This window comes from Amia ocellicauda, chromosome 14 (genome assembly GCF_036373705.1).
Source record: "Amia ocellicauda isolate fAmiCal2 chromosome 14, fAmiCal2.hap1, whole genome shotgun sequence".
Lineage (NCBI taxonomy): Eukaryota > Metazoa > Chordata > Actinopteri > Amiiformes > Amiidae > Amia > Amia ocellicauda.
The window spans coordinates 950,748-973,379 of record NC_089863.1 but is presented as its reverse complement, the minus strand read 5'-3'; the positions used below and the strand labels follow the sequence as shown (position 1 = coordinate 973,379).

At 42.3% G+C, this 22,632-nt stretch overlaps 2 long non-coding RNA genes across 2 annotated transcripts; both read left to right on the top strand.

Annotated features, from left to right (window-relative positions):
• Positions 1 to 6,267: 6,267 nt before the first annotated feature.
• LOC136767722 (uncharacterized) lies at positions 6,268 to 8,054 on the top strand. Its single transcript, XR_010821884.1, has 2 exons — positions 6,268 to 6,780; positions 6,897 to 8,054. It is a non-coding gene; the product is annotated as an uncharacterized LOC136767722 (long non-coding RNA).
• Positions 8,055 to 19,376: 11,322 nt separating this feature from the next.
• LOC136768007 (uncharacterized) lies at positions 19,377 to 22,380 on the top strand. Its single transcript, XR_010821932.1, has 3 exons — positions 19,377 to 19,446; positions 21,350 to 21,438; positions 22,003 to 22,380. It is a non-coding gene; the product is annotated as an uncharacterized LOC136768007 (long non-coding RNA).
• Positions 22,381 to 22,632: the final 252 nt, after the last annotated feature.

The window sequence follows — 22,632 nt, the reverse complement described above, 5'->3', positions numbered from 1 at the left end:
CATCTTTTGGAAATGCCGGTTGGCCCGGGTTCGTAGCTCTGTGTCGGGATTTCGGCTCTCATCCACTTCAAAGAGTTTTTATTACCTACAGGCCCCTTTCTCCAGACATCTCATAGCAGAATAACAAACTATTTGGCCTCTTCTCGGTGCCATCCTCCCCAAAACTGTCACTTTGATGTAAACCAGTCCCACGCTTTAAGGAAATCTGATAACTTTGGGGGGGGAGGTCTTCTTTAGATCAGTGCTTCAGCTCAGAGATAAAATGCTCTTATCAAAATACACCCAACATAATGCTACACCTGTTTTAAGACGAGTGCAGCTTGAAGTAGAACAGAGTAGGAATCAGTCTGAGGACTCAGTCAATAGAGGCCACAGTGCAGAGGTCCAGGGGAGACGGACGTCTCTGTCATTCACTCACAATCAGTGTGCTGCCCCGGCCATTGACGAGGCCTGCACTCAGGATTGACACACCAACCCCTTACAACAGTTATAAACCCACAGATATCACTCGATGGAGGCGATGCCTTTTCTAAATGGATTTGATTGTCACTGTATTCCAATATGTTGCCATGTCTGCTGAATTGAATTCAGTCATTTTGTCCTGTTATGAAAAATGCAGAAGATCTAAACTTTACTATAACGAAGTTGCTTTATTGCATAGAACCACACTTAAATTGCAGAAAGATTAACATTAATTTATAGTCAAGGTCTACATTTAAGAGAATGCTTTTCACAATATCAGTAGCTAATGAGACAATACTGAAATCAGCACATGCATTAAAACACTAGAAGGCTGCAATAAATCTTATTTGTTTCACAACCCATCACAAGTCTTTGCACCTGTAGGTTTATTTTCCATCAGGAATGAGAGGTGTGTTAAAATTCCTGTGAACTGTAGAAATTGACTGCACATACATACTTACTTGGGGATCCTCAGAAGTAAGCTAAGGTGTTTAATCTCATATTGACTGGTCATCCTGAACCCTTTAATTCCCATCAGAGCTGCAGGTGAAGATGAGCCCATCAGGGGTGAATGGGACAGTGAGAGAAGGAGACACTGTGACCCTGACCTGTGACACAGGGAGCTGCTCTTCCACAAAGACACAGATCATCTGGATTAAGAATGGCCGGTCCGTCTCTCTCACACAGACACCCGCCAACACACTGCGCTTGAATCCTGTTTCCTATAGAGACTCTGGAAACTACTCCTGTGCTGTAAGAGAGTATAGAGCGACCCGATCTCAAGGGTTCACTGTGGACGTCCACTGTGAGTACCTTCAGTTACAGCCTGTGCACAATGTCAGATTCATTTAAATGATTTACTCCAATTCTCATCCAGGTTTACTCTGCACTTGATCTGCCTTAAAGGTAAAATCTGCTCCTTTAAATGTTATTTTCTTTTTTTAAGTTTTAAGGACATCATGACATCACTGACTCTGCTTGGCAGCTGTTACAAGAAAGAGGGTTGACTGATGCCCCCAACAGCATCTCAGTTTCATAGTTGGAGTTGAGACAATAAGTTCCAGTCAAAGAGGAAGTGACCCTCTTCCCTCCCTGGGTTTACATTGTTATCTTTCAAATCAAAATCATTGCCCAAAGGGGAGGGGTTATTTAGTTTCCCATGGAAGCTTATTGAAAACATGTTGTTTACATCAGAGCGGCGGTCTGCCGTGAGAGATCTTGCCCGCTTGAGGGGCTTCTCTGCCAGCTACTTTCATGCCACAGTCCGTGGCCGCAGCTGTGGTCTGTGATCTGTCTCTCAGCTTCCTGGGATTGATTGCGTTTCACATCAGAGTCGCTGCCCTGTCCATGGGTGCGGCAGTACCTATGGCACCCGCCACCTCCACACTGAGACAGCGCGGCGCTCTGGTGGTAGTTATCGCGCTCCGTGTGACTCTGCGCTGTTTGTACTTCGGCGCTTTCAGTGTTAGGTGCCCACGGTGCTCACCCCCCCGAGGTGCTTGCTGTTCCGCTACTCGGCACACCTCAGGGTGGCCCCATGCCTTCAGTGCCTTCGGTGCATCGGTACCCTCTGTATTTTAGGCACACGGTGCCCCCGGTCCCCCTGTTCTTCGTCCTCGCCTCCGCCAGTGCACTCTCTCTCTCTCTGTGCCGTCTCCGAGACACCGCCACAGGGGCCACAGTGCTTGGAGAAGAGCATGCGATGCCACACTGGAGGCATTCACCGGGTAGACCAGGTTGTTGAAATCCTGAATCTCCAGGCAGTGGCGCAGACGGTGCAGGTGCTCCCTGGCAGCCTTGTTGTTGTTTTGATCTCCCAGACGTGACAAGTGCCAAAGGCAGACCGCACTTGCCTCATGGATGCCACCATCTCCCCAGGCTTCATCTTCAGGCTGTCAGTCGAGGAGATGTTAAACCGCTCTATCCAGCAGAGGGACATAGACCAGGCAGCTGGCAGAGGCATACCCTCTTGCCACGCCTCCAGTTCTGGCTCGCACCCAGGCATCCAGGGGCAGAGGGCACCGCACTTCCGACACCAGATCACCATGCGCCCCCCGCCAGCCCGGGGTCATCGTGCTCCTCCTGGTAGGGGCAGTGCTAAGGCACGCGCTAAGCAGAGAGCGCCCCCTCCGCCGCTCGTGCCGCATCCCAGAAGGCTTCCAGCGACCTGTATTAAGTGAATGCACCTGCACCGTGATCGTGCAAGCTGTGTGAGGGTCACTCAGGCGTGCTGGAAAGAGCTCTGTTTGTGGTGGAGTTTCCAAACCCAGCCCTCAGAGTGTCTCATCTTGGTTCTCTGTCCGAGACCACTCCCGAACCCTAGTGATTGACACATTAGCCCACAAGTGGCTGCACCATCTTCTCTATGCATTCCCACCGATCCCCCCTCTCCCAGTGGTCCTGGAGAAGATCCGGCGAGAGTGAGTGACAGTGCTCCTGGTTGCGACCAGGTGGCCCCGCAGACTGTGTTTCGTGGCAGCTTCCCCTATGGGCAGATCTGCTGTCTCTGGCTCAAGGCACATTCGGGTACCCGGACATCCAGCTCTGGACCAGTTAACTGAAACTTTTATAATGCGGGTATTTAAACATATATACGATTATTTCTGAAGCATTTACATGTGAAATGTGGGTTTACATGTTGAAATGGGATTTATTTCCAGTGTTTTCATAATTTCTGTATCATTTACTTGAATATTTGCTATTGGCCATGTCCTTCTCTGGGGCCGTGTTTTATTGGCCACAAACCTGATTCACATGAGTTTTCAGGACAAACGTGCACACGCATCACAATTGATAAGTTAAAAACAGTGCATCTAAATTCCCCATACATAATAATTGATTTCGGTCAAAGACAAATGGTGCATTTAGTAGTGGGGCACATTCTCCCATCAGTGAAGCGCTTAAAAGCTTATGTTTTATATGTTTAATATTTATCCACTGCTAAGAAAGTGAAAAAAAACTGAACAGTCGATCGCTTTTTCTTCCAGACGCCCCAAAGAGCACCTCGGTGTCCGTCAGCCCCTCTGGTGAAATAGTGGAAGGCAGTCCTGTCACCCTGACCTGCAGCAGCAATGCAAACCCACCAGTGCAGAGATACTCCTGGTTTCAGAGCAGTGGAGCGGCTGTCTGGGAGAAAGGATCAGGGCAGAGTTTGATCATTTCTAATTTGAGCTCTGGAGACAGTGGGCAGTACTACTGTGAAGCACAGAATAAACATGGAGCGCACAACTCCACAGCTGTGCCTCTCACTATAACAGGTACAGTGCGTATTACACACAGAGACATGAGCGTGGCATTCAGTGGAAACTGTCAGATCAGTCTGTGTTAAAATCCCGACTCACTGGTTAATTAAGAACCTGAGGGATTACACACACTGCTCTGAAGGCTGGTTTACTGTGTTCATTACTTTAAGGCATTTAAAGTCAGTGTCAGTAATCTAATAATATGTGTCTTTCACATCAACACAAGCAGTTCAGTCCCTCTGCTGAAAATGTCATTTGATGCTGTTTTTACTCTGACTCTGAGCTCCAGCCGAGTGGGAGACAGTGCTGGCAGCTGTCCTGGGGAGTGCGCTGTGCGTCTGTATTGTCACTGCAGTGATTCTCATCTGTGTCAGAAGGTCAGTGGGATCCACTAATCTTCAATCAGCTTCCTGTCAGTGTGTCAGTGAGTCAGTGTGTCAGCGAGTCTGCATGTCAGCGAGTCAGTGTGTCAGTGTGTCAGCGAGTCTGCGTGTCAGCGAGTCAGTGTGTCAGCGAGTCTGCGTGTCAGTGTCTCAGTGAGTCTGCGTGTCAGCGAGTCAGTGTGCCAGTGTGTCAGCGAGTCTGCGTGTCAGCGAGTCAGTGTCTCAGCGAGTCTGCGAGTCAGTGTGTCAGTGAGTCAGTGAGTCAGTGTCTCAGTGAGTCTGCGTGTCAGCGAGTCAGTGTGTCAGTGTCTCAGCGTGTCAGCGAGTCAGTGTGTCAGCGAGTCTGCGTGTCAGCGAGTCAGTGAGTCAGTGTCTCAGTGAGTCTGCGTGTCAGCGAGTCAGCGAGTCTGCGTGTCAGCGAGTCAGCGAGTCAGTGTGAGGTTCAGGCTCTTTCACAGAGTGAGACGATGGAGCTGCAGTGTCCTGTGCAGCTCTCACAATAGTGCTTTTTACGGGATTTGAATAATAATGATAATGCTACTGCTAGTACTATTGCTGCTGCTATAAAATCAGAGGCGTATTTGTCAGTTTAGGGGCCCCACCTTTATCTGTCATGACAATTTTAGCGTCGCCTCACACCAGTGTCTGACACGATCTTATGTCTTTATAAGGGGGGTAGAGTATCGTCAGTGCACTCGAACTAAAGTTAAAATGGGAGAGTGAAAGATTTTCTTACCTTCTCGAACTTCTTCACTTTGCGCTCTTTCATTGACTGAAGCTGGCAGAGTTACGGTGCCTCAAATGTGTCATGAAGCTGAATGAAATCACCATTTGTAAATAGACAGACGTGCAGAATGCAGGGGCTTTGTTCCACTTTCTGAAAAAATTGAGTCTTCAGTTTTATTGTTCAACCAAACAGTAGAACTAGTTACTAAACAAATACAAAATAAAGGTAGTATTAATAAATATTAATAAATACACAACAAAAACTGAATAAATATTTAAAAGATGGATGTGCAATTATATTGCAAATAGTTTCATTGTTATAAAGTTTTCTGACTTAAAATCCTGACTTTAAAAGGAGCATTTATAATACATTGTTTTTATATTCAAATACATATTTTAAAGAACTATATATAAATGAATCCGTTTCAGTGTTGTTATTGACAGTGTTACACACGTGTGCTTTCAGTGAGGTTGTGTGTGGGGGTTCTGTGCCAAAAATACCAACATGACTGGCTTTAACGATTGCAGCGAGCTGCAATGTACACGATTCGTTTCAAAAACAATTCTTAAATGGAGCCTACGGTATCCCGTCAATTTGCCACACACATTTAATCACAAACAATAAGGTCATCGACAAAATATTGTGATCATCATTTCCTTTGGAAATCACAATTTAAGCTGTGCTAAAAACAAATAGCATTATAATAAATAATACACAATAGATACAGTATGTAGTCAATTCAGTAGCTAGATAAATAAAACCTGATCACTTACTGTCTCGTTTGATTGAGATCAAATACTTCTTAATGTCCAACAACGCTTCCAAATCAGCCTTTAATTAAATCATAGTTACACACGGCACTTGTAGTCTTTTCAACTCTTTAGTCTCATCTGTTTTAATTGATGACTCTGGCTACATGGTTGTAACTGCAGGCTTCCTAAGACACTATAGAAGTACCAGGCATCACTCTGTCGGCTCGTTTCCACGGGGTGCCGTTCACGTCCTGCAGACGTGGTCATTCTGCAGGAATCTGACCATTTAGTCAACGCTCAGAGTTTCGTCTGATTCGTGTGACTTCAGAGCTATGTATACAAACACACACTTCTTAGCATAACAATACTAAATACTGAATCAAAAATAGCCCACAATGATACAAAATATATGAAAACATGCCCTAGTGTATTTTCTGGTATAATAGGCTATGAGGATTCTAACTTAAAATGTATCTTTATTCTCATAAAACTGCTAATGGACCCACAGGGGTATTTGAACGCAGGTCTCCCACACCACAGTGCAGAGACCTTACCACAGCACTAAACCGAGAGGCTTCAAGATTGCTACATTAACAGTAAAAGGCGGGATTAACAATATATTATTTTTCATCGAAAAGAATAAGCAATTTGTTGCAAGTTACAATTCAGCTTGTAATGTAACACTGCTACTAGGCATCAGGGGCCCCCTAGCCCCTCAGGGAACCATGCAATTGCGTGGTTTGTGTGTTGGGAAACCACGCCACTGTATACACTATATGGTGTTGACTCTGTGTGCTTGCTCTGATCTCTGTCTTCTGCTCTCTGAAGGAGGAAGGCTGGTCCACCTGGACAGGAGAGCAGCACAGGGACTCAGGTAAAGGTTTGGCACAGAATACCAGGGAAAGGAGGGACATTGTGTGGAGCACATTGTACTCCATGATCCATCCACACTCTCTACAGCAGAGCCTCTGGCCACACAGGTCTTCACACTGAGCACTGAGGGGCACACGGAGAGAGACGGTGATTCCCCTAAACATGGTGACTATCAGGGGGCTATTGATCGCTCTGTGTGCATGTAGAACTGTGTCCCAGCCTTTCCCCACCTCTCTCTCTCTCTCTCTCTCTCTCCACAGAGCGCCCCGTCTGACCCACACAGCGACACTTACACAGCTCTGGATATAAGGGCTGTGTCTGCAGAGTACGACACTCTGAAGGTGAGTGTGTCAGTGGGAGGACAGAGGGGACAGTAAGAGCCTGATCTGGCCCTCAGGACAGCGTCCAGTCCAGCAGCTGCAGAGTGACAGTGTGTGTCTGGCTTTGTGTCTTTCAGTTTTCTCAGCACAGCGCCAGCGACACCTACACTGCACTGCACAGACCAGCTCCGTCCTCAGAGCACGAGACGATCAGGAGATCAGAGAAGTGAAGAGGGATGGACACAGTGGGGACAAAAGGACATGCAGGAGAAAGTTTAAAATACATCCATTTTGTGTCAACATGTAGCTTGTTGAGGATTTGCAAACCAAACCTCAGCAGAGGAAATGCATATTTGTTTGAGTATAATGTATATAAACGGGATCTTTAGCACAGCATGGGTTTGTAAATCTAGCAGGCAACCCGTCTGTCAGCTGTTAGCTCACACTTTAGTCACACTGTACACACCAGCTCTTATTGTATTACACTTTGCAAAGCTAAGTATGCAATATATTAACACGCATGAATATGAATAGTTTTTTTCAGATTAGGAATATTGCCAAATTGAAATCGGTCCTAGTTTTTAAGGACCTTGAAGAAGTTATTCATGCTTTTGTATTGGATTACTGTAATGCACTGTATCTGGGGTCTGTCAGTTCTCTTTGTCACGATTGCAGCTGCTACAAAACGCTGCAGCAAGGCTGCTAACTAATACCAGAAAGAGGGATCATATTACTCCGATCTTAGCCTCTCTTCACTGGCTGCCCATTAACCAGAGAGTAGAATTTAAGGTTTTGAGGTTTGTGTTTAAAGCATTACATGCTATAGCCCCAGATTATATATCGGAGTTGATGAACACTTACTCTTCCGTGAGACTCCTTAGATCTAATAAGAAACTGATGCTTAATATTCCAAGGACACGTTTTCAGGGGAAGCGCGACCGTGCATTGGCTGCGGCGGCACCGAAACTGTGCAATGCTTTGCCCCAGTCGATTAGATCATCAGACACGGTAGGAGTATTTAAGACACGATTGAAAACGGATTTCTTTTCCAGGGCATATGAGAGCTGATAGTATGGCCTTGTCTATGTGTAGGGTGCGAATTGATTGTCTGTTGTACTGTTTTTTATTATTAAGTTTTTAGGCTGATTATGTGTGTATTGATGCATTGTTTTTTAGTATGTTTGATTATGTTTTTAATTGTACAGCACGTTGGTATGACTTTAAAGTGCTTTATAAACACAATTGAATTGAATGAATAGAATGCATTTTAAAAATAAAACTCAAATTTTCATGAAGTCTTTCTTTCTTAGAGCAACATTTTGTCAATAAGTATTAAGATGTTTAGTATTCATTTGTATAGACAACGTTATATTCAGACAGGCACGTCCCATAAGAATACGGTTCCATGTGCAACAATAATACTAAATAGCGAATATGTATTGATATTATCATCATCATCATTTGTGCTGGTATATATGTATTTTAAACCTTCATTTATTACTCTTACTACAGATTTGTAACTGCAAACAATACTTTCTGCCGTATTATTTATAATTTACTTATCAGACGTCCTTAACCAGCCCTTACAAAAAAATAGTATACTTGTAAGTATACTTAAGTATATAAAATACACTATTTTGAATGTACTTTTAAGTATACTAGAGATGTACTATATATATATATATACACTCACCTAAAGGATTATTAGGAACACCATACTAATACTGTGTTTGACCCCCTTTCGCCTTCAGAACTGCCTTAATTCTACGTGGCATTGATTCAACAAGGTGCTGAAAGCATTCTTTAGAAATGTTGGCCCATATTGATAGGATAGCATCTTGCAGTTGATGGAGATTTGTGGGATGCACATCCAGGGCACGAAGCTCCTGTTCCACCACATCCCAAAGATGCTCTATTGGGTTGAGATCTGGTGACTGTGGGGGCCAGTTTAGTACAGTGAACTCATTGTCATGTTCAAGAAACCAATTTGAAATGATTCGACCTTTGTGACATGGTGCATTATCCTGCTGGAAGTAGCCATCAGAGGATGGGTACATGGTGGTCATAAAGGGATGGACATGGTCAGAAACAATGCTCAGGTAGGCCGTGGCATTTAAACGATGCCCAATTGGCACTAAGGGGCCTAAAGTGTGCCAAGAAAACATCCCCCACACCATTACACCACCACCACCAGCCTGCACAGTGGTAACAAGGCATGATGGATCCAAGTTCTCATTCTGTTTACGCCAAATTCTGACTCTACCATCTGAATGTCTCAACAGAAATCGAGACTCATCAGACCAGGCAACATTTTTCCAGTCTTCAACTGTCCAATTTTGGTGAGCTTGTGCAAATTGTAGCCTCTTTTTCCTATTTGTAGTGGAGATGAGTGGTACCCGGTGGGGTCTTCTGCTGTTGTAGCCCATCTGCCTCAAGGTTGTACGTGTTGTGGCTTCACAAATGCTTTGCTGCATACCTCGGTTGTAACGAGTGGTTATTTCAGTCAAAGTTGCTCTTCTATCAGCTTGAATCAGTCGGCCCATTCTCCTCTGACCTCTAGCATCAACAAGGCATTTTCGCCCACAGGACTGGCGCATACTGGATGTTTTTCCCTTTTCACACCATTCTTTGGAAACCCTAGAAATGGTTGTGCGTGAAAATCCCAGTAACTGAGCAGATTGTGAAATACTCAGACCGGCCCGTCTGGCACCAACAACCATGCCACGCTCAAAATTGCTTAAATCACCTTTCTTTCCCATTCAGACATTCAGTTTGGAGTTCAGGAGATTGTCTTGACCAGGACCACACCCCTAAATGCATTGAAGCAACTGGCATGTGATTGGTTGGTTAGATAATTGCATTATTGAGAAATTGAACAGGTGTTCCAAATAATCCTTTAGGTGAGTGTGTATATATATATATATATATATATATATATATATATATATATATATATATATACACACACACACACACACACTATTTCTGTACTAAGTAGACTAAATTGGCCCACTTTATGTTTTAAGTTTACTTTTGAATACTTAAATGTATCTGTGTAATGCACTTTCAACTTCAAAAGTAGACTTCATGAAATACTTAAAAGTATACTTTCGAATATTTTGACGTGTACTTGAAAGTGCACTACAGAGATACTTCCAAAGTAATCTCTGTAATACACTTTCAATTGAATAAGATTCACTGAAATATTGAAATGTATATGTCACGGGTACCTCGGGTACGGGATCAGTGGACCCAGTTGCAGAGCGCGGAAAGGGTGGTTGAACAGGCGTAGGTCGGGTGCTGGCAGATCAGGGCAAGAAAGGCAAGACAGAGTCGGTGTCGAGGTCACAGGCGAGGGTCGTGGGATCAGGCAAACAGAGTAACAAGGGAGAGACAGAGTCGTGGTCGGGATGTCGGACAAGGGTTCGAAAATACTACGGTCAAACGGCTCAAGGAGAAATGCTCAGAGATGTAGCGTGAACTAACAAAACTTCACCCAGACTGAGGGAAGTGAGGGGATTATAAACGGAACAGTGAACTAGGTTGGGAGGTGCAGGGCGAATGGGAGCAGCGTGTGAGAGAACAAGTACATGAGGGTTTCCGAAATGTTAATGGGATGATTGAAGCTGGCAGAAGTGACTGAACATGACAAGGTAATGACGACATCTAGCGGGGATGTAGTGTAAGTGCTAGGTAGTTGTGACCGTATACTATAACTATACATTTTCAGTATACCTACGAGCCATGTTTACTGTTTACTTAAACAATACTTTAACACTTGGGGTCATGTGTCTGGTATGACTTCCACTTCAGACTTTACAAGAAACATACTACTGTATATTTAACATCTTTAAAATAAAGGAATCACTTGTATACCCTTACTGGTAGAAACTCAAGACACAAGTTGTGACTCAGACACATTTATTGTTTAGTGAAAGAATATTTAAACATAATAACAGTATTTAACAAACTTAAAGCAATATTGTAAAACTGACAATACCGACAATCTAGCTATATAGTTTCAGTCCGAAAGGGGGCTAAACAATAGCATAAGCACTAGAACCAGCTTTGAACATTGAAAATATTGATGCCATAATCTGTGCATAGGATGGACTTTGAAATTACAAATAACTAAGAATTCTGGTTGTATATAAACAAAAAAACTAAACAACTGGTTGACCTATTTTGACCTACGGTATGTTAAAATGAACATGGTTATTTTAAGTAACAATATATTTCTTTTTTTTTTTTCCGTACATGAAATGCAGGCTCACATACTGTCTGCCTTCACTTGTTTGAAGCATTGTTGCATTTCTTGCGTATGATTCTCCGGACATCTTGCACTGTTACTTCTTTGAATTTCTCCATAGCATGCCCTGTAAAATAAAAATAAAATAAAAAAAGCATACTGTCACTTAACCATAAGCACTATTCGTTTTAAAACGTGTGTGTATTTTCTGGGATTTTGAAGCTGTCCACAAAACCATGTCAAAAAACATGAAATATCTCCAGTTTCAAATACGCTACCAACGAATCCCTTATCGATTGCACAAAAAAATCAGTGATTTGATTTTTGCACGTTAGTGAGCCGGGCAAGACGACAAGAGACTCTGAATACAGAAGTATATCAGAAAAGAGGAATTCAAGGATTTTTCCTTCAGACTGAAAATACCTAATAGAAGCTATTTCATAGGCTCTCTTGTGGAGGGAATGTTCTCATTTGTTTACTGAAATCATAACGCACAATCACTACTGATTGAACAGCGAAATAATTAACAAAACACTAACAAGAAATTCACAGTGCCTTTAACATAGTACATAGACTTTAAAATGTGTACTTAATGCATCCTACACACCGATTATGGCAGCAATCTTCTCAGGGTCCAAGGCTGGCTTGGATTCAAGGTCTTTGTGTGCTCCAGATTGCCGGCCAGTCAGACTGGATGCAGCCAAGGTTTCCCTTCCAATCACCAGGACAGCAAGATCTCCAATGTAGACGGAAGGGTTCAGGCTCTTTAGAGACTTCAATTGGCGAGCAGATACACAAACTGCAGATCCTGGCATCAAAGGTATCTGAAAAATGTTAATTCAAAGGAAGTTCAGAATTGTGTCATTCTGAAGAACTCACCAGCACTAAATTCCTCCACAGCCGTTCCTAATGGTAGTGGAACAGTATCCAAAGCATAAGAAATGCACCTTCAGTGCAGCGACAATAAAACATTAAAAAATCTGAAGGCATGTGTCGTAGCACTGGCGGTTTGCAATTGTTTTTAAAAACAGGTATTTCTTACACTTTGGAAGCTGTCTTACTCAGCACCAGTTCAGCGCTGGTGAGTTCTTCAGAACAATACAATTCTTCATTAGTATACATCATTAAACAACACCTTAAATGACAGTAATAACAAACAAAAGATTGTGTTTATATACTGTAGCACCCCTCATACAGGTATGTTTATCTGCTATAGCAGCTTTTAGTTGATAGCACAGCATCCTGTGTATTAGAAACGTACCTCATCAATAACATTCCCTGGCATAACACTCAAACACAGAGATGGACAAGGATTATCTGATGCACTGCATGGTGGGGTGGACCATGACGATGGACGTCGCTCCAGCATTGCTTTCAAGGAACTCACAATTGATGGAAAGTCTTTATAAAAAAAGTAAAGGTGAAGAAGAAGGATAAGAATTATATTTATCATGCAATGACCATGAAAATCACATGTATAATTAGAAGCAGCCTTATGATATTTTAACATGGGCATGAAGGCACACAACTGTGATGTCTGGGCACACTGCAGTTTTACATTATGAAACGTTCCTTTCCTGGAGAAATTACCTTTGAGGACACTGAGGATTTCATCACTATTACTGACAAGTCATTCCTTCAGCCTTTCATTTTCCTCTTTAAGCCTTTTTACCTCCTGACTTTACTTCCTTCTGGAGGCCTCATCTTCCTCTGATTCAGAAGGCTACAACACAAATCAAGTGTACAGTACGGTAGTTTCAACTCACACACCAAGCAACTCCACTAAAATATTCATAATGTAGCCTGCATACAATCTATCCATATAACTCACTTAACAGAATACAATTGCATATTTGCTGCCTAATTTTCTAATTTCAAAAAGGTAATAACATAATGCTTACTTGCTGATCAGAAGTGCTTTTCATTTTAACCATCAACTCTTCTTTTAAACTTTCTATCATTTTGTTTGCGGCCTCCTTCTCAGGGCAGCGTTCCTTATTGCGCTTTAAAAACAAAATAAAATAATGATATTATTGTAAATAAAAAAATAACTCATAAAACCACTGGATTTAATTGGTCAATGGCTAACAATTGGACTAGTACTGATTTATTTAAACACATTCACATATTACATTGCTGGTAGATTGATCTCTTTTGAATGATACCTTTTTGACTTTTGCTGGTCGGTCTTCTTCTCCATCAAACGTTTTCTTGAGCTTTACTTTCCTTTTAAGGTGAGGTTCATTGGTCCAGATGTCTTCTCCTTTAATGAAATGCTCCTGTTTCTCACAAAGCTATTTGTAGTTGTCTGTAAAAAGAAATAACACGTTAGTTAACAAGATAAACAAGATAGGTCCATTAGTTCATCATAAATAATTTTAAAGGAACAGGTTCATCGAGTTGATGTCTCCAACTATGACATACCCGATCCCAGCGGTGAAGAGGACGATGACATACCCGATCCCAGCGGTGAAGAGGACGATGACATACCCGATCCCAGCGGTGAAGAGGACGATGACATACCCGATCCCAGCGGTGAAGAGGACGATGACATACCCGATCCCAGCGGTGAAGAGGACGATGACATACCCGATCCCAGCGGTGAAGAGGACGATGACATACCCGATCCCAGCGGTGAAGAGGACGATGACATACCCGATCCCAGCGGTGAAGAGGACGATGACATACCCGATCCCAGCGGTGAAGAGGACGATGACATACCCGATCCCAGCGGTGAAGAGGACGATGACATACCCGATCCCAGCGGTGAAGAGGACAATGACATACCCGATCCCAGCGGTGAAGAGGACGATGACATACCCGATCCCAGCGGTGAAGAGGACGATAACATACCCGATCCCAGCGGTGAAGAGGACGATGACATACCCGATCCCAGCGGTGAAGAGGACGATGACATACCCGATCCCAGCGGTGAAGAGGACGATGACATACCCGATCCCAGCGGTGAAGAGGACGATGACATACCCGATCCCAGCGGTGAAGAGGACGATGACATACCCAATCCCAGCGGTGAAGAGGACGATGACATACCCGATCCCAGCGGTGAAGAGGACGATGACATACCCGATCCCAGCGGTGAAGAGGACGATGACATACCCGATCCCAGCGGTGAAGAGGACTACTCTTCATCTGCCATGGTATGTTGCAAGCAAGTGTGTATTTTGGAATGTAACTGAGCATTTTCACAGATACAGATTAAGTCTAGTTCTTATATTACTGCCTTTTAGACCAGTTTGACTCACTGACTAATATCTATTTATCAAGAGCCCTTCCATAATAAGCACACTTTAGCCTTCGCCAAATCTTATTTTCGACGCGCCATGTCCAAACAGGAACGCGCATTTATCCTCGATGAGCTAAGTCTGGTTTAAGCTAAAGAGTTAATTACATCTGAGATAAGGGTTTGAAGAATTGAATATCCCGGATATCAGTTAGCGTGTTATCTTAAGCCGGGATAAATCAATTTAGCCTGGATTTGTTAAACCACTTATGAAGAACGGACCCCAGGGGTGACTGGGGCCTGCGTTGACTCTCGGCTGGGTGCAGGTTGTTTTGGGGTTCATTTTGCAGACAATATTTTACACTTTATTGCCTGGGAAATACAGACTTCTGAAAAGAGAAGTGAGAACCCCTCCTTCATTGTGAGAAGTCAGCTAATCCAGCCAAACTGCAATCCATTTCATAGGCTATAGCTGAGCACAGCTCTGTGGGGCAGCCAGTGAGCACAGCAGAGTCTGAGCACAGGGATTATTAACAACTATGAACAATCTATTCACATCTTATTCATTATATTCATTGTTATATTATAAATTATAAAAATATTATATTTGTTGCTATATTTAATAACATACATTATAACAGGTATTAAAACATGACATTTACATGCCGACATCAATCTATTATCATAATGTGCCATGCCATTGATTAATATTGCTATTATAATGCTATTTAATTACATGTACTATATGAATACGACTTGTTATGTTATAGCTCCCCCTATAAGGTAAGCCTATAAGTACCATTCATACATGAATTTAACTGGTCTCTCTCTGAATTGTGATACATGTTGCTCTTATTGTGTTATAAGTGTGATATACTATACCATTGTGCTCTATCAGTCACTCAGTAACCTGAACCTACTCTACACTTAACTGCCTCGCAGGAACCGGGGCACCCCATTTATACCTCTGACCCTTGACCCCGGACCCCAGTATTTCCTGCCATCTAATATCAGATGCCATTGTCCCCTTTAAGGTGTTACCAATGCCCATGGGATCTGGAGTCAGTGTTAATCCAACCTCACACATTCTGTTATGTTAGAAAGACAAACAGATTACCACAACCATCAAATGTGCATTGAAAGTAAAACCTTTCTACTTATACTAATCATGCTCAAACCACAAACAACAACAAGAAAACACTGAGACCCTATCCTCATCACAGTGACTGGAGTTCAACTGCCTCCAGACAAATATAATTAGAGACATTTGTAATAAAAACTATTAAAAGTATGCAAATATAAAACCAGTCAAAACAATAGTAAAACTATGAGATCAGAAAAACAGTGGAGGTGCTATTCTTCCTATACGAAGGAAACAACAACAAGAGTTAAAAAGTGTCTCCACTATCAATCCGGTTATCACTTTAAAAAACAAGTAAAACAAAGTCACAATACCTCAGGCACACTGCTGGTGACAATTAATCTAAAACACACACACACATATATATAAAATGTAAATGTATGCAGTTTGCCCCACACATACCTTTGAACAGGGTCACCTCAGGTGAGTCCTCATTCAGTCCTCTACTGCTTGCCCTACAAGTACAAAATCAAAGTTAAAAATCAACATTCAACAATTAAAATATCACACTGGGCCGCTCTCACTAACACACGGCAATCGTGCTCAGGTTCAATAGAGAGTACCTTCCGTGCTCTTTTAAATTCTGCAAAATGATCTACACCTGTATGTGTTTAGTGCTTCAGGAAGTCATCAGGACCAATCAGTAGCACCCGCTACCAATGTGTTCTGATCTGCTCTTCAGGATGTCCTGTAAAATAAGATGGGACAAGTCATTGCACTGCTGGACTGGCCTGCAGCAGTCAGCCAATGGATGGCCAGCACATGAGGAAATCCATTTTTAATTACATGCTCTAACTTCCCCTTAAAAGAAACACATTAATACAACGAGTGGGGAGGGAGATCAGTCAGTGGAGCATATTTGACATTCAGTAACTCTCACAGAGTTTCAGACAAACCACACAATTACAATCACAATTTTGAGGGTGCGCTATTGGTGGGCTTTCCAAATCTGCGTCGCATCTTTAGTTAGACATCAACCTGACAAAAGAGCATAAAACTGATCTCAAATCAATGTTCCATTACACGCAAAGCTTCTGACATTTGATGCAAGGGTTTGAATGGAAGTGTCCACAGTTAGAAGAAAGGATGTGTCTGATCTATAAAAGGCCACCAGAACACTTGGTTACACAGGCAAAGTGTGAACACAATCACAGGAAGTGGTTAAAATGAAACCACACATTGACACGTCCACAATCAGAATAGAGCCTAGATCACAAAAAGGCCCTGAGAGGTCTATCGAAAAGCAAGCGGTCCTCGGCTGCACAGATGAGTTGGAAGAACAGATCTTCTGGAATTGAACAGATGGTTCCCAGGGGACGCGACTCGAGTTCAGAAGCCCTGAAGGGAACCAGCTGACCCAGAGACTGCTTCAGGATCCAGAAGGACACAGGCAGTTGAGGACACGAGTGGTATTCTGTCCCCAATGTGCGTTACGCTACACAAATCGACAGATAGCACACATGGCTTCAAAGAAGATCAGAGGCAGGAATGAAGTTGAGGTTGTTGACTAAATCTTCCATGAATTTAACTGTAAATCTGCAGACAAACAATGAATTCACATAGAATATATGTTATACACTACCGGTCAAAAGATTTAGAACACCCCCATTTAAGCAGTTCAAGTCCAGAGAATAACCTGAAATGGTACAAAGGTAAGCGGTAAACTGCCAGAGGTTAAAAAAAAAGTTTAGGTTACCAAACACTTCAGAGTTATATACTGTGTTACTACACCCTCTTAAGCATTGTTTGGCAGTGTGACGCAGCTCCTGTGCATAGAAGTGACACTGTATTCCTACAATGCGCACATCGTTTGAAAGCTTATTCTCTTGGCTACCAGTTATGTAAAATCATGTATTAGTTCACTGTAAACAGAGTTTTCCATCCTGACATGTTGAGCTCTCTACGGGTGTGTGTTTCTTCTACCAAAACGTGGATGGTCTTGTTTTGATCAGTAGACTGTCTGGTTCCAGAATATGTCATGATTGTCAATATTTTCTGAGACTGTGTATTCCTACTCAGACCAAGTATCCCCCCAGCCCCCCATTTCAGAATGTGGAGGGGGGGAGGGGTAAAAAACTGTTTTTTCACATCATTAGAAAGCTGACTTGGTAAACAACACAACAGTGAAGAGTACACATGGGATTAAAGAGAAGCACATGGATTTGGTGCTATTTTAAGGGTACCAGAGGGGTTTGAGGAGGGAAGGACGTCTGATGTCAAGTATATTGGTGCAGTAAGAGCTGACGATTGCAGGCTTGTGAGCTGTGCCTAAGCAGACATCTCCTGCTAAGACCCATCCTAGGTCAAGCCGCTGAGCGTTGAGGGTGTCATGAACACCATTGCGTTGCTCTCGCACTTTATGGACTTGGATGATGTCACGACCCAGCAAGAGTACAATCTGGGCTTCAGGATCCAGAGCAAGAATGTGATGGGCTATGGACTTCAGGTGGGTGTGAAAATGTGCAAAATATGGGGTTGGTATCTCAGCCCTGTCGTCTGGCATGGCGTTTGCTTCACAGGCTGCTGTACCATAATGCCGTCTTCACTTTTCATGTGCGAAGCTCTTGTATTGTTGTACAGGGTAGTACGATGAAGTCTGACAGGTGTCTCAGGTCTCAGCTCGTGGACTAAAGAAGTCAGCTCGGGTGCGGGCAGCCACTAGCGTGGCACGAGCTTTGACTGCAGCAATTGCTGATGAATCTTTGGACCCCTTTGACGATATGGAGGCCAATGACCTTGTCTCATATGCCTTAGACAGCTTCGATCTATCTTCAATCTTTTGTTGTTTCTCCGGCATCATGTAGTGCAAACGCCTGGGCATTTAAGAGGAGAAGCATTTTAGAATGCTAAAATTTACTTTACTTTACACAGCAGGTTGGGCAGCGTGAACAAGGCAAACAGCCACATTATTGAAGATGATCCTTGGATTAATAAGACACCAGCAACCAATCAAAAGAGAGAAGACCAACAGCATCTTCTAACTGTTTAATGGGAACCATCCACACTGCAGTTTTCGTTCCTATCCGACTTTTGGTAAGTTTCAGGTAAGGCCACTTTATATTATAATATTCTGGCACCACATATCCAGGTGTGCAACTCAAAGAGCACAACACATTAGCAATGTGTTTTTACTTTACCAAATTAACTATTGTTGATCTTGATCAAGTGTTTGATTATTAAATTAAATGTACATCTCTATAATTCATGTACCAATGTTAGCTAGTGTTCAGAGTGGAGTCGAGGCTTCACAAAAGCACGTCTGTCTAACTCTGCATTCCTTACACTTGTCTGAAACAACGTTGATCTGACATGAGGTTCAATATTTTGGGGAGCAATCGTCCCCGTGTAGAAATGACAGTTTGGTGCGAAGCTGGTCGATGCATTTGATTAATGTCCTTTGTGCTCTTCTATGCGTCTGTAAAAACATATTTTCACTGCAATTTCTTATTCTGTTGCATTTTAGATGGTATGTGTCACAGACGTGACTATTTATACTGTTTTTTTTTTATTATTCTCCTGTTTCGTTATGTTTGTATAATTATTATGGTTGTTTTTACTTATTTTTTATCTTGTTCGTATTTATTGATTTATATCACGGGTTGCTTTATTGCTTTTCTTACATATGATCACAATTTTTTTATTCAGTAATCGTTTGCAATTTCACGGTGTTTTTCACGGTCTTGTTATGTTAAAAATGTACACGTTGTTGTATCTTTATTTTTCTAATCAGTTTAATGAACTCGCACTCGCAGAGGTCCTAGCCTTCTTAAACCTAGGTGGTGTAGATGGCTACATTTGTGACATCTGTACTTTAGCATAAAAATAAAATGAAAAAAGTTACCCTCTCAGTGGTCAGATATCTGTGAGCTGTTATTTCCTGTTCTGTGCCCTACATTTTAAAGATGGCAATTAGATTAAATGCTATATAAAGATGATGTTTTTGTGGAGGGAAGAAGTCAGCAGTGTCACTGCACTCAGTCAGAGCGCAGAGCACAGCCTGTGTGTGAGGAGCTCTCTACACTGGACACTGAGCAACCCAAGGGACCCGGAGCCACTGTGAGTAATACAGCACTGACACCATACAGCAGCACAGAGCTGTGCATTGATCTCAGCACAGCCTCAGATCTGCAGTAATTAAAATACAAATCAGTACAATAGCAAGAGCAAGGATAGAGCAGGATATTTCCATCTCCCTCAGATTGCACTGCTTGTGCTTGTGGGCGGCTTCCTTCAGTTCATACAGTGAGGTCCTTAAATATTTGGACAGTGACACAGTTGTCCTCATTTTGGCTCTGTACTCCACCACAATGGATTTGAAAGGAAACAATAAGTGTAGACTTTCATTTAATATGACTTGACTTTCATTTCATTTGAGGGTAGTTACATCCAAATTTGGTGAACAGTGTAGGAATTACACCCATTTTTATATGTGGTTCCCCCAGTTTTAGGGGCTCAAACGTATTTGGACAAACTAACATAATCATGAATTAAATTGTGAGTTTCAATACTTGGTTGCACATCCTTTGCAGTCAATGACTGCCTGAAGTCTGAACCCATAGACGTCACCAGATGCTGGGTTTCTTCCCTGGTGATGCTCTGCCAGGCCTGCACTGCAGTGTCTTTAGTTCCTGCTTGTTCTTGGGGTGTGTACATCCCCTGTATTTTAAATATACAAGAAGGGGCCAATTGTGTTATACGAGCACAGACTTCTATTATATATTATGTTTTTAATAGGGGTGTGTAGTTATTATCAACATGTTTCTACAAATAATGAGACGTGCTGTATATGTGTCCTGGGGTAGTGCTGCATATGAGACAGTTCTAGATATTAGTATTTAGATGAATTACACAGTTTTGCTGTAATACACATTTCTGAATGTCCTGCAGTCTTATTCTCTCTGTTACAGAATGGTCCACTAGAATGGTGTTGGGTGTTTTCTTCTGTGGGTTTTAAATTGTATTCTACTGTTAATATCAATCTTCCAGAGCATATTCATATTCACCAAGTGGGTTCGGTTCTTGTTCCATTGACAGTAACAGCTCATAGCATTGACAGAAGCAGCAGTAATACCTGGGCTAGTGGACACATTGAATACAGCCAATATTTATAATTAGAAAGTTGTGTTTTTCATTTTGGGCTACTGAGAGCGATGAAACACTGCCTGTAGTTCAACACGACAGTCGAGTCCTCAGCCTGTTTCTCTTGTCTGTCTTCCTGCAGTACAGACTGGACTCGTAGCACCATGTGACTATTAATACAGTGATCACAGTCACAGTGATTTCACAGGTGTTATCAATGAGTGGAAGTATAAAATAATATTGCTGTGTATAACATTGTACGTTTCTTCTTAATTAATGAAAAGTCATCTATCAGTATATGTATTTAAAGAAAACACCAAAACCGCCATGTAACTTCAAGCTGTGGCATCAGAGGGGCGGAAGCGCTGGTGGTATCAAGAGGGTGTATTTGCTACAAAAGTAGACAGACATGTTTGTGTGGAGATATGTGTGTTTCCTCACATTTGAATGATGTGATCAGAGACACATTCATCTTCACATGGTACAGGTTTGATTGCAAATTTGAATTATAATCTATATGTTTCACTAATTATTTAATTAAATGTTGATTAGTCATAAATGCAATAGTAGTTCAAGAAGCGATAAATCGTATATAGAACTGTTTTGTTTTTATTTTTGTTATTCAGGATTTATTAGTGGGTTTAAACATAGATTTGATAACTTGACAAAAGGTCAACAAAATTACTAAATTACGTGTACGCATTTAACAGCCTTTCACTAAATTATATACTGTAGTTGAAAAGGGTGAGGGATCATTTTATTTACTGAAATACATAGACTTGGGATAAAAATATGATTTGTAATAAACACAGTTGGGGTTGGGGAAGGATTTCAGGAGCGTTTGCACTGTGTCTACAGCTCTTGTGTCCTGTGTCTGCAGTGCGAGAGAGAAGGACAGGACTGACGCTGCAGCGATGGGTGTGGAAGAGACACTGCGCTCACTGGGGGCCACTCTGCTCCTCCTGCCTGGTACCACTGCCTTCTGTCTCACTGTGTCGCACAGCGCACTAGAGAGCACACCGTCTGTTTGAACTGTTTCTCACATCTCATCACATCACAGATATCTTCTGTGTTAAATGTGTCTGTATATATCACAACCGATCAACATTGCAAACTAAAGTAATATAGTGACAACATTGTGAAAATTGAATGGATAAATATTAAGAGTGTAAATTGCAAGTGGTGGACAATGCTGTGATTAACATCAAAATGTTCAAGACAAATAATTTCCGCAGAGAAAAACTATTTTATTGAAAATAAACCCAGTCGCTGACTTAGACAAACAACTATCATAGCATCTCAACTAAATAAGCAAATCTATCCTGTACTGGGAGGCAGGAGGAGACCCTGAGAGCCCCGGCAGTGCTGGATCAACCCCACACACTGTCACAATATATATCAAATCATTGAGTTTGTCTCCTAACAATGCACGGTGTGTCTGGGGTTTGTCTGTGTCCTGTGAGGCTGTCATGACTCTGAGCTCTGCTGGACTCTTCACTGTCAACACTGACCACTGAGCTGCTGTTTCTGCAGGTGTCCTCGGTGGGAGCTGGGCTGTGTGGTATCAACCTGACAAGATCTGTGCTGTGAGAGGCTCCTCTGTGGTCCTGCCCTGTTCATATGACTATCCTAATGATAATAATAATAATTATTATAAATATGAAGTGCAGACAGTGATGTGGTGTCACAATAATAGTGACTGTCTTATCGCCTCATATGTGTATCACAGTGGAGGGAGTTCAATCAGCCATGAATACCGACACAGAGCAGAGTACCTGGGGAATAAACAGAAGAACTGCGCTTTGAAGATAAAGGACATAAGAACAGCTGACAGAGGGACATATAGATTCAGATTTGAAACCAATCATCCTGGAGGTAAATGGACTGGTTGGACTGGAGTGACTCTCTCTGTCTCTGGTAAGATCTGGGATTGTTTTAATTAATCAAGAGTCTGGTGTCTGAAGTGTAGATTCAGCAAGAAGACTCGGCCAGTGTGAGCTCAATCCTGTGTAGCGTAAGGTACACTTATAAATTTCAATTAAAGTGAATTTGGATGATAAAATATTTGAACCCTGACAAATCTCTTTTATTAAGATGTACGGATAACATTAATCACATAAAAAAAAAAAAACTTACCTCAGGATCTCGAGTCTCCTGCTACGA